The sequence below is a fragment of the Rhagoletis zephyria genome, unplaced genomic scaffold (genome assembly GCF_001687245.7).
Source record: "Rhagoletis zephyria isolate East Lansing unplaced genomic scaffold, Rhagoletis_zephyria_1.1 Rzeph_scaffold_01250, whole genome shotgun sequence".
In the NCBI taxonomy this organism is placed as follows: domain Eukaryota; kingdom Metazoa; phylum Arthropoda; class Insecta; order Diptera; family Tephritidae; genus Rhagoletis; species Rhagoletis zephyria.
In genome coordinates, this window is record NW_016158334.1 from 81,102 (window position 1) to 87,532 (window position 6,431).

Sequence of the window (6,431 nt, forward strand, 5' to 3'; positions counted from 1 at the left end):
GGACATTCCAGGTGCATGCCCTCAAATCGTAGTCCTTTAAACGTTTGCCGTGGTCGTCATCATAAGGTGGGGTCTCATCCGAGCCTTTGCCTTGCTTCTTCACTGGACGTGGTTTTTATGTGGCAGGTCCCAAGCCCAGCGCACAACCCATTGCTGGGACGGGGTTGGTTTCGCAACCAAATACACCTTTATATAGCTAGCCGCTTGCTCCAAGCAAACACCCGCTTGCAGCCGCACCTACTGGTGAACAGACGCTGCAGACTTCAGCCCTTAAACCGAATAAGTCGGAGTGGCCCCACCGAAGCTCCCTCTCTTTCTGCAGTGACCCAAGGCTCCATTCGGATTGGTTACCGCATCTCGCACATGGATTTCTCACGTTGCCCAATTGCGCGAACGAGGACGCAAGAGTCGGGATTGAGTATAGCCATGCAACTGTAACTGCATACCCAGCGCAACGACTATACCCCATTGCACTCCATATACATATAGTAATACCAATATGGATATTGAATAAACTCGAATTTATATTTAATATTAATACAAACGTTTTGCTTTATTTCTCATTCCAACAAATTAAATCGGCCACAACTTTGCTCAAGCGTAGTGCCGGTTTAACATACTGGTATGGTTATTGTGCTTGCCTCATAAAAGCAAAACGTATTCGCAAAAAATATTTCGAAATTTAAGGACGCTAATTTACTCAAAATTGATATACCCCGGCTTACCATGTAGCTGTATTTGCGCCGGGTAATTAATGTTCGGCTCCGCCCGAACTTAGACTTTCTTACTTGTTTTAAATTGTCTTTGCTTTCCCGCAATAGTTTTTCACTATAAACGGCCTCAAGCTCAATAAAAAATCATTCAATATAATTGCTATAAGGCCATAAATGNTAAGGACGCTAATTTACTCAAAATTGATATACCCCGGCTTACCATGTAGCTGTATTTGCGCCGGGTAATTAATGTTCGGCTCCGCCCGAACTTAGACTTTCTTACTTGTTTTAAATTGTCTTTGCTTTCCCGCAATAGTTTTTCACTATAAACGGCCTCAAGCTCAATAAAAAATCATTCAATATAATTGCTATAAGGCCATAAATGTCAAAAACAAATAACTTAAGGACGAGCACACCTAAAAGTTAAACATTCTAAAAATATAATTATTACCAAAACGCAACAAAACCAACAACCACAAAAACAAGTTTAAATAGCACTGGAATAGCTGCGCTTGATTGTAGTTGGCTCAGATGAAAAAAGTGGAAAAAGCAACAACAGTTTATAAGGCGAACTTAGCACAGTGCGTAGGCAACTGGCTGAGTCAGCTGGGGTCGTCGGTTCGAATCCCGCTGAACAAGTCTGATTAAGAAATGTGGTGATTTCCGAAATAGCTATCACGTGTACAACTTTTTTAAATTGTTGTTGTTTTTCCACATTTCATTAAAAACGGCCTCAAGCTCAATAAAATTTTTTTAATATAATTGTTATAAGGCCATAAATAACAAAATAAATAAGGACATAAAAACAAATAACTTAAGGACGAGCACAGCTAAAAGTTAAACATTCTAAAAATAGAATTATTAACAAAAACCAACAACCACATGGACAAGTTTAAATAGCATTGGAATAGCTGCGCTTGATTGTAGTTGGCTCGCATGAAAAAAGAGGAAAAAGCAACAACAGTTTATAAGGCGAACTTAGCACAGTGCGTAGGCAACTGGCTGAGTCAGCTGGGGTCGTCTGTTCGAGTCCCGCAGAAGAAGTCTGATGAGGAAATTTGGTGATTTCCGAAATAGCTATCACTTCTATCATTTTTTGAAATTGTTGTTGCTTTTCCACAATAATTTTTCATTAAAAACGGCCTCAAGCTCAATAAAAAAATGTTGAATATAATTGAGGAATATTTTAACATCGTCTGCAAACATTAAGCATTTCGACGATAGGATATGCGACGGTAGGTCGTTTATAAAAACTAAAAATAATAAAGGGCCTATGTGAGTTCCTTGAGGAATACCCGATGTAGCATTGACTTCAATGTTGGAGCTCGCTGAACCTATTCTCACCAATAACTTTCTATCGATTATAAAACTTCTGAATAAATTCAATAATGTGCCAAATTTATTGAGCTTAAATAAAAGCATGTTATGGTCGACTTTGTCAAAAGCCTTTGAGAAATCGGTATAAACAACATCAAATTGGGTATGTTGTTCCATAGCAGTGATAATGTTGTTTGAAATAAGAGACAAGTTGGTAACTGTAGATTTACCAGACAAAAGCCCGTGTTGGCAGCTAGTTAGGGCATACCGAACGTGTTCAAGTAACTCTTTATTAATTATGTGATCAAAGATTTTTGAAAAACCCCTTGCTTTAGTATAGCTCGATAGTTGGAGATACAACTTTTGTCACCAGATTTAAAGACAGGTTCAATCGAACACATCTTCCAACAGTCTAAAAACTTTGCCACCCTAAATCATATTTTAAAAGTGTGGTAATTGGTTTTACTACATTTTCCACACAAAAAATAAAAACTATTGGGGGAAACCCGTTAGAGTTATAATTAAAGCTTGGTTTGAGGTCTAAGATTGCATTTATAACGTCTTCTTCGGTAATAAAAAACAAGTGTCAATATCATCGATGGGCACTGAGTTAATAGAAAAATTACATGGAGGTGCATAGCTTTCATATACTTCTTGGTATTAGACGCGCAGCCATTATATTCAATTTTATCAGGAATACCAGTCGAATTCCGCCTTGAATTTACGTAATTCCAGAATAGGGACAGATTTAGTTTCAAGTCGTACTCAACTCTAGATATATACTGTCTGAAGAGCTGTTTATGAAGTTGGTCAAATTCGCTTCGAATATGGTTAAAAAACTGAAGATCCTTGGGAAGTTTAGTGTTTCTAAATTTCTTCAGAGCTTAATTTTCAACGTTTTTTAAATGGCTTAATTTCGCATTGAACCAATTCGGTTTACTATTGGGAAGAGAGGTTTTCGAAGGGGCAAATTTAGTGACATCGTGGGAAAATATGTCGTAAATATTTTCATATACTAAATAAGGATCTTCTATTACATCTAAGAAATCCCAATTCATATAGAAAGGAGTTTAAAGCATCGAAATTAGGTTTTCTAAAACATAAGATAGGTTGAGGTTAAGATTTGCATTTGAATTGCTTTAAGTTATTAGATAAGAAAAATCTAGTTACAGAAGATTCAGTTTCAGATTTGATATTAAAGGGTAACAGTCAACCATCGTCAAATGACTTAATAATGTTAGGTAAGTTAAAATCACCCATAACAAATGTCTGCTGATTAGAGTCGACGGATTCAGCAATAAATTTGATGTTGTTGATATGCTGCTCATAAACGCTTAAACTAGAATTAGGCGGTATATAGGATACAAAGAAATAAATGCATTTGATTTAACTGCTAATAACACTCCTCCTCCATGAACGCAACCACTAGCACTAGGGCATCTATCATGGCGATAAATAGTATAATGATTATCAAAAACTTAGAGCTGGAAATTTGCCAGCATAGCCAGGCTTCAGTTATAGCAATCAAATCATAGTCTGGTAGTGATGTCGCAATCCTAAACTTGGATTTCGTTCGGATACCACTTGCATTTTGATAGTATAATGAAAAGGACTTAAGTGACATTGAGCCAGAAGAAGTAACAAAGAGTGGGCCGCCTCTTAGCCTGCTACGTCTTTCTCCCCTTCCGTTTGAAAAAATTGGAATGGTCGAACTTTAATATTTGTTGTCCATAACTTTGCGTTAAATACAGCATTATAAAAACAAGGAGAGACTCCAAGTTTAAAGTTTATGCTTCTTAATTTATTTACATTCACATTTTTCTTTACTAGCGTAAAGCCTGATAAATGAGTTCTACTGATTCCAGTGTGCTTTGTAACGTAAGAGATAATATTATCTTCTTTAACAGTATTTTTAAATGAAGAGAGGTGAATCCATCTTTTCTTGGCGACTACGTCGAGCTCCGAGTTATCATTCTTACCAACACAAACTCATAGTTCTATATTATCTACTGTGTTAATTTTGCCACCTGGTAACTTTAAAACATTTTACCATGTGGTAACTTTGTTTGTTGCTGGTTCCCATACTAATTAGAGATGACACTTTTAGGCAAAATTACTCGACTTTGTCTCATGTTTTTGTTCTGTGTTAAACTGGCATCTCTGATCAGCGCTAAGACAAAATAGAAAGTGAAGCAGAAAACATAAGGTGGGCGCAATTTGAAAGATCTTTTAAATATATATATATATATATACCACCTTTTAACTTTAAAAGTAAACTCTGAATACCCTATTTGTTTTGGGTATTTCTCCCCTCATTGGATGCAGCATCGAAGGTGTTTGCCGGTGAGAGAGCGTTGGCATTAGTAGCAGCGGTTGGCATGGGAGTCAGTGTTGCCGCGAATCATTTTTAGCGGTAGCCAAATTCCGTTAAAAAAAGGGCTAAAAAAGAGCTAAAAAAAGTCGTTGTGGCTAAAAATGATAGCTAAATTTTTTACTTACATATACATATATAAGTATACACGCAAAATATTTATTTCTTTACAAATTAGTAGTCCACTTGCAAACAGCGTTAGGTGATTTTATAATAGAAAGCCATAAATTTGAAAAAACGATTACGACAACAAGTAACATTTAAATTGAATCTTTTTTATTATTACCTGAAAATTTGGATAAATAAGAACCTTATAAAATTATAACATAACATACCATGACATAAGATAACATTAAAAGTCTATACGACCTAAAGCAGTTTTCTAGGTTCATCAGAAGATGGATACTTTTGAAAGTTTATAAATGAGTATGATAGCGACTTTTGGAAGAAGAGTTAACATTTTATGCTATTTTTTCAGAATATAAAAATATTTTGCACTGTGTTGTTAGTGGACATGAAACTACTTTAAATACTGGTACGTAATCCACCAAAAACTAAAAATCGAAAAAATTTTACATAGCGCCCTTTGCAAGTGGACTACTCAAATGACGTCGAGGAAAGATCGAAATGATTAGAGCCGAAATTTTTATAATTATTCTACCATTTTTTTAAACATTGTTTTTTTTTTAAATTCACGACTGCAATATCGTGAACTTAATCTTCCACAAACACGGCTTTGGGCAAGAAATTTCCGCCAAAATACTTTTTACTTAGAAAATTTAGCTAATTTCACCAGTGATGACACCAGCATGCTGGTACAATCATAAAATTTTCAAATAGTTTTTGAAGTCACACCAGCACCTGGTACAATCACACCACAAGAACATACACGGTCAATCGACTTGATGGGCCATTTAACAAATAAAGCATATTAAGGGCCGTAAATTTATCTATTTTAAACTATAGTAGTATAAAAACGTAAGGAACATACAATACATAAATGTATAAATATATGTATATCAGTCTTTCTTAGTTTAAAAATGCATCTCTTACATAGATAAAAAAAAATTAGATCAAATTAAGCATATACAACTTTTTCATGCCAAGTATAAATAAATTTTCCAAAGGGCTAAAAAGGGCTAGAGGCAATTTTAAATTTATGTGGCCAAAAAAAGTATCTGGTAGCTAAATCTAGCCACCAAAGAGCTAAAACGGCAACACTGATGGGAGTATTAATGTTTACATCAGCAGCATCTGCGGTGGAGTTGATAGACGAAGACGCAGCAGTATGAATGTCAACAATAGGAACGGTTGTACCGGCAGCGGCGTAGGTACTCGCCAGCATGAGGACGTTGGCATTTCCAGCAGTAGCAGTAGTGGACATGATAGCATTGGCAGTAACAATAGGAGAAGCATTGGTCGTAGTAGCAGAAGTGTTAGTATAAATAACAGAAGCAGCATAAAATTAGTACAAAGCGAAATGGCTGGCAGTGGCGATCCATTTGCCGACGAAGTCTTGGTACTCAATGCATTTTTGACAGGATTGTTTACACCCTAGCATAAATTATGTTGAGCTTAGTATAACTGTTGAGAACGCTGCGAAGATTTTTAATTTCGGCATTAAGTTGTGTAATGTTAAGAACTATTTCGTTTAGCATAGACTGCATTTAACGTACTTCAGCATGTGAATCCTCAATTTTTTTGATTTGTTGTGTTTTATCTTCGTGCAAAGCATTAACATGAGAAATCATACGCGCATTCTCAGCTCTAAGAGTACATATTTCCTTAACCCTAGAACACACACCCGGGTACAAATGTATCCACTTTCAACTTTGAAGTGTTGTAATTTTTGAACCGCTATACCTCTATACCGCTAGATTATTTAGTTTTGAGTTCAAATTCAAAATTTGAACCAGATCGGACCATTGGTTCAGGAGCTACAGCCTTCCAAACACATTATATACGTAAACACACACCCGGGATACGTTTGTACCCCAATAGTAAAAATCCTCATAATAATAAAAAAAAAA

The 6,431-nt window shown here is 35.9% G+C and overlaps 1 protein-coding gene and 1 long non-coding RNA gene across 4 annotated transcripts in view; one reads left to right on the top strand and one right to left on the bottom strand.

The window, feature by feature from the left end:
- The window catches only part of LOC108363343 (uncharacterized), an 18,112-nt gene extending 13,572 nt beyond the window's left edge, over positions 1-4,540 (bottom strand). Inside the window, exon 1 of the long non-coding RNA XR_001847608.1 lies at positions 4,530-4,540. This is a non-coding gene — a long non-coding RNA (uncharacterized LOC108363343). The remainder of the gene's footprint in view (positions 1-4,529) is intronic.
- Positions 1-6,431, top strand: part of LOC108363341 (glutamine--fructose-6-phosphate aminotransferase [isomerizing] 2-like) — a 130,160-nt gene that overhangs the window by 79,238 nt on the left and 44,491 nt on the right. The window lies entirely within an intron of this gene.